The sequence below is a fragment of the Pseudorca crassidens genome, chromosome 1 (assembly GCF_039906515.1).
Source record: "Pseudorca crassidens isolate mPseCra1 chromosome 1, mPseCra1.hap1, whole genome shotgun sequence".
NCBI lineage: Eukaryota > Metazoa > Chordata > Mammalia > Artiodactyla > Delphinidae > Pseudorca > Pseudorca crassidens.
The window spans coordinates 116694311-116707085 of record NC_090296.1 but is presented as its reverse complement, the minus strand read 5'-3'; the positions used below and the strand labels follow the sequence as shown (position 1 = coordinate 116707085).

At 47.5% G+C, this 12775-nt stretch overlaps 1 long non-coding RNA gene across 2 annotated transcripts in view; it reads right to left on the bottom strand.

Moving 5' to 3' along the window:
- The window catches only part of LOC137231485 (uncharacterized), a 65174-nt gene extending 57609 nt beyond the window's left edge, over positions 1–7565 (bottom strand). The window contains exons 1-3 of one of the 2 annotated variants that reach the window (XR_010946581.1): positions 7351–7565; positions 6708–6830; positions 1364–1479 (exon numbers count right to left, since the gene is read on the bottom strand). This is a non-coding gene — a long non-coding RNA (uncharacterized lncRNA). Of the gene's footprint in view, positions 1–1102; positions 1294–1363; positions 1480–6707; positions 6831–7350 lie in introns of those variants that run through there. The other variant, XR_010946577.1, reaches the window with a different exon arrangement.
- Positions 7566–12775: the final 5210 nt, after the last annotated feature.

Below are 12775 nucleotides of genomic sequence, written 5' to 3'. Positions count from 1 at the left end.
TGGCAAATGGGAAAAGTAACCTGTCTGCATCCCTGGTAATTTAGGTTTGCACCCCTTATGTCATCTGATTTGATGCTCACAAGTTTGGGAGAAAGGCTGGGTTGTTCTGATTAGCCCATTTTATGCTGGGCAAAAACAGGGTTTAGAAATGACAAGTGACTGGATGAATGAGCTTCTAGGCTAGACCTTGAACCCAGATCTCAGCTCATTCAATTCTCTTTCCCTTGAGAGCTTTCATGAAAATTGAAAACATCCCTTGTTTGTTAGTCAAGTAAGCTGTTTTGAGAATGAACTTAGTGCCCCTGTGTAGAAGGTCAAAAGAGACATGGGTTATTTGACAGATGGGTTTTACATAAGTGCTGGAGGAAAAGATACTCTGTCAGCAGATGCTTTTCTGTGCTGAGACTGAAATGTTAGCCTCCTCAAGATAACTATCTTGAGGCTGTTAGGAAAGGCTGAGGCTAAGGAGGAATCCAGCCAGGTCACCCCCTTCTCCCTGGCATGGATGCTTTCCCCACTTCTCTCCCATCCATACACTATCCTCCTTCAAGGCCCACTTCCCACTCCCAAAATTCTCTGGGAATCCATCCCTGACAGCCACACGTGGATTCAATCTTTCTCTTCTGGGAATCCCGTTGGCAATTACTCTCTGCTTTGCACCATTAGTGCGTTCTCGGATCAGTGGCTTCCAAACTTGTTTGGTTGCCACCCACAGTGAAAAACACGTATTTTTCCTTGTATCTCTGTACACAGCTCCCCCTCTCCCCCACACACAGAGCAATACCTGCATGTATAGCACTGAACAAAGTTTCACGCACAGTTACTCGTATTTCATATGATACACACTAATATATCTTTTCTATTCTACTTAATTCTTTTCTACCAAAAAACGCTGGTTGGAGCGCATTAAATTGACTTCATGACCCACTAAGAATAATCATTCCTCTGATCTCTCTGCAACGCAGTGTGATACTTTATCATACACTGCAGCCTACACACACACACACACACACACACACACACACACACACACACACACACACACACACACACCCTCCCCCACTGCTCCTGAGCTTCGAGGTCAGTTCCCTTCATATCTCACCTGGGTACTCCCAGAAGATCCTCACCAGCCTCTTGCCCTAAGTGTCTCTCTTTTGCATTCTCCCCATTGATTTCTCTCAAATGCAAATTTCATCTGATCAGTCTGAGGTATAAAAACCTCCTGGGGCTTTCCATAGTGCGTTCCAGAAAATTGCCTGAGGAAAAGGCCCTTTGCAGACTGTCTGCTCACTAGCTTTCTCCTTCGGCAAGTCCAGGCCCTTTGGGCTCCCCCCGCCCGCCCCCCCCCACCCCCGTCACTCACCTGAGTCAGAGTCAGCTGTTTCCTTCCTCTGTGAATTCGCACACGCTGTCCCCCGACTGGAAGGCCTCTCTCTCTTCTCTGGTGGAAAACTACTTTCACTTTAAGAACTCGGATTACTAGAAAGAAGGAAATCCTGCCATTTGTGACAACGTGGATGGACCTTGAGCGCATTGTGCTCGGTGAGATAAGCCAGACGAAGGCAAATATTGTATATCACTTGTACGTGGAATCAAAAAAAGCCAAACTCAAAAAAAAAAAAAAAGCCAAACTCATAGAAACAGAGAGAAGAATGGTGATTACCAGAGAATGGGGGGGACCACGGGTTTGGGGAGATGCTGGTCAAAGGGTACAAACTTGTAACTAGAAGATGGGAAGGTAATGCACTGCCTAGTAATTATAGTCAAAAATACTAGTAATTATAGTCAAAAATATAGTATCATATACTTGAAAACTGCTAAAAGAGTAGATCTTAAATGTTCTCACCACAAAAAAGAAATGGTAATTATGTGAAGTAATAGAAGTGTTAGCTAACACTATGGTGGTAATCATACTGCAATACACAAATGTATCAAATCAACTCCTTGTGCACCTTAAACGTACACAATCTTATATGTCAATTATATCTCAATAAATAAAAAATAAAACTCAGACTACCTATCACCATGAAGTGGTGTTTTGATTGCTCCTACATACTACTTAGGAAACTGTGCACCTCAGGTTGGGACTCGAATTCATGCAGCTGGGACTTGAAACCGGCCAAAACCCACAGTCTTCCAACTGAGATCACACACCTGGTTTCAGGACTTAATGAAGGTCAGGTTCTTGACGTCTCATCGCAGAAAGAATTCAGTGAGAGACAAAGTGGTAGGTAAGAAGTGGATTTATTTAGAGAGAAACACACTCCACAGACAGAGTGTGGGCCATCTCAGAGGGTGAGAAAGGCACCAGGGTATGGGGTTGTCAGTTTTTATAGGCGTGGGTAATTTCATAGGCTAATGAGTGGGAGGAGCATTCCAGCTATTTTAGGAAGGGGCGGGGATTTCCAGGAATTGGGCCACCGCCCACTTTTTGATCCTTATGGTCAGCCTTGGAACTGTCATGGCGCCTGTGGGTGTGTCATTTAGCTTGCTGATGTGAGCATATAGTGCGGCTCAAGGTCTAGTGGAAAAAGTTGACTTGTCCGCCGTCTTGGACCCATTTGGTTCTAATCAGTTTATGTCATGTCCTTGGGCTATGGCATTCTTTCAAAGGTTGTGCCCTGCCCTCTTGCCGCCTATTTCATTCCCCCCTCAGAGATTTTACTCCCATATTCTTATGGGAAGCAGAAGGGTGATGGTCCGTCTTGTGTAACTACTTCAAGGCTGAGTAGGGGCATCGACCCTGCCTGTCAGGGAGTAAACACCTCTGGATGCCAGATCTAGGGGGCCCCTGGGGCAGGACAGTTCCTTGTTTTAAGTCAGTATGGGTTTGGAATCCTCCCATAGCCATCATCTTGGTGTGGAACTGTTGTAACTGCTTCCATAGACTTTCTATGAATCTCCCTGATGATGAAGCACTTTTTGTAACAGCATCAGAGTACAAAAATATCTATAAATGACAAAAGACTTAAAAGCCATGGTTAAACATCTGATTACAATGTAATCGATAAAGAAACTTGGTTACAATAAGCAGAAATACGAATGATTACATTTAACATACCAAGTAACCCTAGTTAAATATTTCTCTTCTAAGATACCTAGGGGTCCTCTAAAGTACCCCAAAGTTAGCTGGAAATCAAAACAAGCTTAATTAAAATTTGACATTTGGGAAGTTTGTCAAAAAGTTTTAAAACACTTGGTCAAATAAGATCATAGGTCACTGTGAGACAATACTTAACTAAAGTTACAAAAGATCTCAAAAACAAATACAGATCACTTAAAGGCAAAAAACTCATACTATCTGTTATTAAAAGCAGCATTTCAAGAAAACTTTGGAGGGGGAAACCAAATCCAGTCTTGTCCCAGCCCACTCCCCACAAAATCCATTTACCCAACTAAATTTAATCCAATCTTAGAAAATCCTGATCATGTATAACTCTTTTCAGTAGTTTTCATTCTTCACACCTTCTTTTACTAAAAATACATATCTTACTCTTCTTAGAAGTTGTTTTCGGGCTTCCCTGGTGGCTCAGTGTTTGAGAATCCGCCTGCCAACGCAGGGGAAACGGGTTCGAGCCGCGGAGCAGCTCCCACAGGCCGCGGAGCAGCTAAGCCCGTGCGCCACAACTACTGAGCCTGTGCACTAGAGCCCGTGCGCCACAACTACTGAAGCCCACACACCTAGAGCCTGTGCTCGGCAACAAGAGAAGCCACCGTAATGAGAAGCCCGTGCACCGCAATGAAGAGTAGCCTCCGCTCACCGCAACTAGAGAGAGCCCGCGCAGCAACGAAGACCCAACGCAGCCCAAAATAAATAAATAAATTTTTAAAAAACTTTTTTTCACATTGAGTTACCTTTCTTGTTGACAAATTTGTAACATAGAATAAGGTCTTATTTGACCTCTAATAAACTTAGATTTATTAGAAGTATTATGCTTAACATCGATGACTCTTACATGTCTATGTTAATAAAACCAACAAGCTTAAGCCACCTTCAATACCAGACAGCAGTTTAGTACTGAATATTTTCCAGAGGACATGAACCTGAAATTCATTCTGGCCAGATTATTTTCTATTTCTGAGTATTTATATAAGCACTTAATTTTTTATATAAGCACTTAATTTTTTTCTGAGTATTTATATAGCACTTAATTTTTAATTTATATAAGCACTTAATTTTTTTTATATAAGCACTTAATTTTTTTTAATTATTTTTTTTATATAAGCACTTATTTTCTATTTCTGAGTATTTATATAAGCACTTAATTTATATAAGCACTTAATTTTTTTTTATACTATTAAGTAGAGTTCTTTTACGAATCCATTTTTGGCAATATCATTCACCTACAACACACGTATAGATACATATGAACACACAAACACAGAGGCCTCACAGTTCCCATTTCAAAATTTCAGCCCTGAGTCAGGTACAATATAAAAGCCATCAGTTACAAGGGGTTGGATTCAAATTGGGCTTCTAGCAGATGAAACAAATCAAGGTCACCTACCTAGATGGCTAAACCCTTTTTACTAGCGTTTACAGAAAAGACACTTAAGATTTCTATTTATCCTTGACAAGTAAAGTTCTAAATTACTTTTTCTTTTTCTTTTTTTTTTTTGCGGTACGCGGGCCTCTCACTGTTGCGGCCTCTCCCGTTGCGGAGCACAGGCTCCGGACGCGCAGGCTCAGCGGCCATGGCTCACGGGCCCAGCCGCTCCGCGGCATGTGGGATCTTCCCGGACCGGGGCACGAACCCGTGTCCCCTGAATCGACAGGCAGACTCTCAACCACTGCGCCACCAGGGAAGCCCTCTAAATTACTTTTTAAACATTCGTTTATTTTAAAAGATAGCAGAGATAAGGGTTCCTGAGAAGACCAGATAGGACATTTGTATCTCACAGGTACAGGCAAGCTCCTCCTAGGATGACTTTGTTTTCCTTACTAGCCTCCTAAGATAAATAGGGAAGGTTTGGGGGAGTGGTAAAAGGATTGGTGGGCTTTGTATTAGTTTTGGAGCCACACCTCTGATCCCCTAAAGACAACATTTGTGAAACAAAGACAGTTTTGTTTTCTTTTTCAAAGAATTGGGTGGTTACCTCAATGATATTGAAGGACTGACAGACCCATTCACCTATGTTGGAAAGTTTTACTTTTCCTCATTTAGCTTAGGGGAGAAGGCCTCTTCCAAAATTCCTATCGGGCTCTGAATATCAGCTATGGTCAGTTTAGGCAGACCGGCGGCCTGCTGTTTTGGTAATCTACTTACAAACATTTCTGAGGATCTTCCCTAGGTTTAAGAAATTTGTACCTTATATTTAAACGCTTTTTACTTAATAATCACTGGCTGGATATAGTTGGCCAAGCCCGGAACCTCGATATTCCACATTCCAGGGTTTACTAAGGCTTTTATTCTAGCTTCAGATTTTATCTGTTCCGTGTTGCTTTTTGTTAGAACCATTTGGTGATGAGGGTGGTTCCCTTGCCCCTCGAGAAACAGAGTGACCCCTCATTCAGTTAATAAATCTCTTCCCATTAAAGGGATGGGACAGTCAGGCACAAACAGGAAGGAATGTAAAAACAGCTGGCCGTCGATCTCGCACAAAAGGAGTTCCAGGAAAGTGTGCCCCTGTCTCTTCCCTGACGACCCCATTACGTATTCCTTATGGCTGCTAAGGTTTCCAGTCCTTTGGGTTAAGACCGAGAGGGTTGCACCAGTGTCTATAAGAAATCCTATGAAATGGCCCGCGACATCAATGACCACCCAAGAATTAGTTATGCAGATGTATCTCTAGGCAGAGCCACTATCGGCCTTGGGTTCCTTTAGTTTTCTGATTTCAAAACCATCAAGGGCTGAGGGGTCCCTGTCGCTCTCTGGCATCTGGGGCATTCCCTCTTCCAATGCCCTGGCTGTTTGTAAAGGGCACATCAATCATAATCTTCCCTCCAGTGCCCCTTTTGTCCACACGGCACACACTGGCCTTGTATGGGTACCCGTGGGCCTTGTGGTCTGCCAGGGCCAGATTGGCCCAGAAAAGCCAGCTTCCCCTTTAGTGGTCTCTGAGTGGACAAAGCCACTGCAATCATTTGGGCCTTTTGCATATTTCTCTTGGGTGCATTCAGCCTTTTGGGCCATATCTCTATTACTGAAAACCAGATAAGCCAATTGGAACAAGTCATTCATTGGAGTCTGAGGACCAGCAATTGCTTTCTGAATTTTGTGCCTGATGTCTGGGGCAGACTAGGCTATGGAATGCATAGGCAAAAGGGTCTGTACCTCGGGGGAGAAGGGATCCATGTTCGTTCGGGATCCATGGACCTGTAGGGTGAGTCAGTTAAAATGTCCTCTGTGTCCTTCCTAGCGTTATCCCTCCCGAGCTACATACACCTTAAATTCCTTTTGGGTTTCATTGCCTAGATACAAGGCCATGAAACTTTGAACATAAGGTACTTCACTCCATTTTAAATGCCCTAACTCATATTGTGGCCAAACCTGATTACCTAACCTACTAAGTTTTTTCCTTTTAATTCCTGTTGTCCATATCTTTCCTAATCCTGGAGTATAGGGCCCAGAGGGGTGTTGGTTGGGATTGTTGCAGCCTGACCCATTTCAGACAAGCCTGAGGTGATGTCTTTAACTCCTGAGCTATCCAAAACTCCACTCTTAAGTCAAAATCCACCATGCAATTTAGTCAAGATTTGTACTTACAATTTTAGATGATATCCCTTCCAAGGTAGTCTCCCAACCAGGTGTTAGTGTCCAAAAAGTCACAAAGAAATGGCACAGAAGACGTCCCCAGTTGTGTTGACGATGATGTGGGAGTTGTTCTACCTATAAGTTGGGAATAAAGGGTCAGCACTTGTAAGGGTCAGAGGGAGGGGAGTGAAAGCAATAAAAAGTACACCTTGGTGGTCACACAGGTCTTCTGGGTTTAACAGAAGAAAGAAAGAAATAGAGCAGGAATGAACAAGAATATAGAAGAAAAACCTCAGAGTCAAGGAGAAGAGTATAGAGATGAACAATTCTGTCTTGGACCTGCTGTTGGATGTGCATAAGTATACGGGGTTGACCCACTGGTCAAAAATGAGCAGACGTCGGCAGAACATCTTCCCCTGTATGCCTGGCTCATGGCATCCTACTGGTCTCTTTAGGACCAAGACCTAACTCTCAACATTTACTTACCTTACCACTGTCCCTTTGTGGTCACCAGTTGAAACCGTGCACCTCAGATTGGGACTTGAACCCACATGGCCGGGACTCAAAGCCAGCCAAAACCCTGATTGGGACTCAAACCCATGCAGCTGGGACTTGAAACCGGCCAAAACCCAGTCTTCCAACTGAGATCACACACCTGGTTTCAGGACTTAATGAAGGTCAGGTTCTTGACGTCTCATCGCAGAAAGAATTCAGTGAGAGACAAAGTGGTAGGTAAGAAGTGGATTTATTTAGAGAGAAACACACTCCACAGACAGAGTGTGGGCCATCTCAGAGGGTGAGAAAGGCACCAGGGTATGGGGTTGTCAATTTTTATAGGAGTGGGTGATTTCATAGGCTAATGAGTGGGAGGAGTATTCCAGCTATTTCAGGAAGGGGCGGGGATTTCCAGGAATTGGGCCACCGCCCACTTTTTTTTTTTTTTTTTTTTTTTCTCTTTTGCATACGTGGGCCTCTCACTGTTGTGGCCTCTCCCGTTGCAGAGCACAGGCTCCGGACGGGCAGGCTCAGCGGCCATGGCTCACGGGCCCAGCCTCTCCACGGCATGTGGGATCTTCCCGGACCGGGGCACGAACCCGTGTCCCCTGCATCGGCAGGCGGACTCTCAACCACTGCACCACCAGGGAAGCCCCACCGCCCACTTTTTGATCCTTATGGTTAGTCTTGGAACTGTCATGGCGCCTGTGGGTGTGTCATTTAGCTTGCTGCTGTGAGCATATACCGAGGCTCAAGGTCTAGTGGAAAAAGTTGACTTGTCCGCCATCTTGGACCCATGTGTTTCTAATCAGTTTATGTCATGTCCTTGGGCTATGGCATTCTTTCAAAGGTTGTGCCCTGCCCCCTTGCCTCTTGTTTCATTTACTACACTGAACTGTAATTACTCATTCACATATCTACATCTCTCAATAAACCCAAGGCCAGCAATTTGTGTATCTCCATCGGTTTTATATCACTGGCACCTAATGTAATGTCATTGTCCAGCAAATGTTAACTGAAAATTAGCAAAAAAACTATGTTCTCCAGTTCCGTGTCATTAATTAATTTTCTCCAGTTCTATATTATCTCAATCTCTGGCCATTTTAATGATCCAGGTGTGTGTGTGTGCGCGCGTGTGTGTGTGTGCATGCACGCATACATGCATGTTGGTGGGGTGGGATGTGTGTGTGTGTGCGTGTGCGTGTGTGCGTGTGCGTGTGTGTGCATGCACGCATACATGCATGTTGGTGGGGTGGGAGGTGGGTGAACGGATCGATTTGGTAAACAACAGTTGTTGATCTTGTAGTGCCTGACGTACCTTCTCCCCATCCCAGCCAGAGATATTCACTGCCCGAGGGAAAACTAGGATTCTGATAGCAGGAATATATAAAAAACAATCAATACTCAGCTTCTCAGTTTCCAAACATATTTTCAAAAATTCATGGCTGAGACAATAAAGAGTTTTGACAGCCTAGGGTTTTGATTTGAAGAGGAGAAAGGGCTCAATGCCAGAGGAAGCAGGTCACGGATTTTATGCCACAAACAGTAGATTGGGAAGAGGATGGGTGAAGACCCAGTGCGCCCTGCTCCTCCTTAGGCAAGATTAGGAACTGGGGACACCTGGGGTAGGGTAGGAGGAGGTCAGTGGGTGGCACCAGACCTAGAGGGATCAGGGAAGGCCAAGTCACCATCAAGAGGATCCAGGGAAGGCTAAACCAAAGCCCAGTGAAAATCTGTCGTCACCTTTGCTTGTGCAGAAATCCATGTGAGCCGTGGTGGCGGGGAGCTGGGGGGGTGGGGGTGGGGAGGCTCCCTCCCGTCAAGTGTCCAACAGAAGTGACACGTGGCCATACGTGAGTTGCTCACCCCATCCAACTACCCACGTGGGCAATCTTTTCTGGTCCAGAGGGGCCATGGAGACATGGGAGGAAAAGTCCCAGTTCCCATTCCTGGTGAACTGAGCAGAATAAGCTTGAGGTTTCATCCCAAGGGAAACAGTTAGTAGCCAATCCTATGCTATTACATGTGTTTAAAATCTTAAAAAAAAAAAAACCCAAACCTTCCTCTCTTATTGAAAAAATTTGTTTATTGTAGAAAAATGCAGATATTCAAAAAGGATACAGTTAACCTGTTATCCCATCACCCTGAGAAAATCACTTGTCAGCCCTCTAGGTCCTCCCAGACATTCCTCTCTGCATTGCATGTGAATTTTAATTATAAATTAGAGTGGAATCTCTTTGAGAACAAGAGCTATATCTTGTTCATCTCTTTTGTCCCAGCACCTAGGATAATACTTGATGTAGAAAAGGAGCTTGATAAATATTTCATAAAATAGTTTTTTGAATGAAAACTGTCTATTTGCCTCCCAGTAGGCAAAGAGAGACAAATAAGCTACTTTCATTATCATTACAAATGACTTCACCAAAGGATGGACAAATGTGTGAATGTCAGGCATCCTGAGGCAGGTGGGGGACAGGTTAGGGTGGGAGACCCTAGGGTGGGTGGGGGACTTTCACAGGACAGTGCCAAGCAGCCCCAAGAGGTGAACAGTTCTTTTAGTGACAAAAAGAACCCAACGGAGTTAAGAACGGCCATTCCTCTGTGAGCTAGTCTGAAGGTCACTTGTTAAGCAGGTTGCAGCCAGCTCTGTCCTAGGTCCCCCGCTGGGGATGGTGCCGGTTTAAGAGAGGTATAAAGCAAGGTGCCTAGGTCTGTTGGCAGGGGGTGACTCATCTCCCATCCCAGCTCTGGATCCGTTCCTGGGAGGTCTCCTCGCACGACCCCTTTCCTCTCCCTCTTCTCCCCATCCCCCTCCTCCCCTCCCCCTCCCCCCTCCCCTAAGATGAACATCCTGAAGCCCCAGGCACCCCTTCCCCATCCCCTCCCCCCACCCCCCACTAAACCACCACCCTCGCCTGGCTCCCTGTTTCACAGCCTCCCCTGATCCCTTCCCTTTGCATCAGCCAGCGGGAGGGGTTCATTCCTGCTTCAGCTGAGTGGCGTCCAGCCTCCCGGGGCAAGGATTCAGGGCTTCCGTGGTCTAGCCGAGACCTTCTTCCTCTGCCCCGGGCTGTATCCCTGCCTGGGACGCAGCTCCGATTTCTCTCATCGGCTACTTCCTGGAGACTGCGAGGGTCTAGAGCTGGTGAGCACCAGGCCCGGGCTAGGCTGTGACCACCGGGCTGCAGAGGTCTGGCTCAGACCCCTTCTCCTCCTTCCCTGCCTTTTCTTCCCTCCCTTCATGTTCCCCGGCTCTTCCTTCTGCCACCTCCTCAGCTCCCAGCCTCTTCGAATTGCAGACTCACCAGGCCCCTCCCCGCCATTGTCCCTTGGGCAGGGCAGGGAGGGGGGAGCCGCTCAAGGTCACAGAGCAGGTCAGGGGCTGGGCTGGGACAGGAACCCCGATCCAGCCTCTTTCCAGCTATTCAGAACAGAACAGGCAGCCTCAGAGGAAGGTGAGGTGAGCGCCCTCCTCTGGCCGTTCCTTGGAGAGAGCTGACCTGGGGCAGCGAGGGTCCTGCTGCCCCCTTCTGAGCCTCCCTTCTTTTGATACTTGGGGCGTTTCAGATGCTGGCTCTTCCGTGTGCCCGCTCTGCCACGAGGCCCTCGTGCCTATGGTTGGGTTATTCATTCTGGGGTGAAGTGGGAGGTGACAGAAGGGGACCCAGCTCCAAAAAAATGGGCTTGATAAGAAGGCCATAACCTGCCACCTGCTGGCTGGATTCAAGCTCCAAGCAAACTTCCTGGTCTTTGAATCTTGCCTTAATCACTGTGACCTTGAAATCCAAGACCTTTGTCTTCAGTGTCGCCATCTCCCTCCTCCCACCTGAGCCCACCCTTTTTCATTGCCCCCTTGTTTCCTTTCCTCGGTCCTTCAACCCCGTTCACGTCGGCATCCCAATCCCAGGGGGATATGTATAGGTAGGGCTCTGGCAATAAGGGCAATGCTTAACCCAAAAGGACGGTGCTCATGGGGGGATTCCAGGCAATGGGACAGCCAGCTATAAGGGAGGGGCTCTGGGACGGGAGCTTCATAGAACTCTGCAGACCCGACCCTGTAGATGCTCACCTTCTCTCTCACAGTAAGGCTGATCCACTCGTGTCTGTTACTGAATTAAAATTCTAAGGGAAGGTAGTGCGCAGGTTGTTCCCAAATAGAAACACACACGCACAGAGAATGAGGGGCTTCTGTCAACATCGCCCTCTTCCCCTCCCTGCTCCAAGGGCCTGCATCCCCCCTCCCTGGGCTGGTGGACTGGAGGGGCAGGGGTGGAGGACAGGGATCTGGTAACACTTCCTGTGGTGAAGGTGAGTGTCTGCTTCTGCCCCAGACAGCCCTGTCACCGCAGCCCTTCCAAGCAGGAAGGCTAAGGGACAGGGCCCTTGTGGTGGAGGTGTCTGCAATATGAAGGCATTTTCCACAGTGAAGAAGCAACCACGTTCTGCACGGTCCACTGGCAGTCTGGGATGTCTGCCCAGTGCCAGGAGAGGGTTTAAAAATGCCCAAGCCCATCTTGGGCTCCTGGGAGGCTGGCTGAAGGGAATCTGGGAGTCAGCAAATCCCTAACAGCTGCCTGTTCCACACGGAACCTGGCAGAGGGTGGAACTCACCCCAGCCTCCAGGGGCTCCGCGTCCTGCTGGGTGACACGATATCCATAGATGGACCACTGGTTGGAGCCCCTCAAGGGCAGGCCTGGTTCTTTTTTTTTTGCAGTACGCGGGCCTCTCACTGTTGTGGCCTCTCCCGTTGTGGAGCACAGGCTCCGGACGCGCAGGCTCAGCGGCCATGGCTCACGGGCCCAGCCGCTCTGCGGCATGTGGGATCTTCCCGGACCGGGGCACTAACCCGTGTCCCCTGCATCGGCAGGCGGACTCTCAACCACTGCGCCACCAGGGAAGCCCCAGGCGTGGTTCTTTCCCATCTCTGGGTTTCCAGCGCCCAGTACTGAGTAGATCCAGCCACTCAGGGTGTGTTAGGCTGAGTTGAAAACCCAGGTAGGTGTTGGTATGTGGAGGGCTGTGAGACAAGAATTCTAGGCATGCCCCAGAGGAACCTCTCCATACAAGAGAAGGGTCTGGAGTTTAGCCTAAGATGTTCTCACTTGGAGAAAAGAAGGGAGCAAGCACCTGGTGGGGAACATGGCAGTGGGAAGGGGTACAAAGAGCTAGAGGGTCTTGTTCTCCTATATGGTTATAATCATCAAAGCAACATGGTGGGCAAGGCCGTAACTGTCAGCAGGATCAGTGTAACAGACGAGGCATGGAGTACATCCTGGTATGTGAGGAACTAAAGGACACGTGGACAACCAACAAGCAATTGATGGGTTCATCAACAAATGCAGCTGGGAAGTGGGCTGCCTGGAGAGAAACCACGTTCGACTCTGACCTTGGACAATCTGCCGTAGTAAGTGATGAGTAAAGAGTTGCCCAGTTGGGCTCAGAACTGGGGGTCCCGTGGGACAGAGGCACACATGAGACAGGTCACCTTGTGTGTTCACCTGCTCCCCTGGGCCCAGGTGGGAGGAAGCCTCAGTCAAAGACCCAGCTCCACCCACCTTCCTTGGCATCCCCGGAGAAGGAGCTC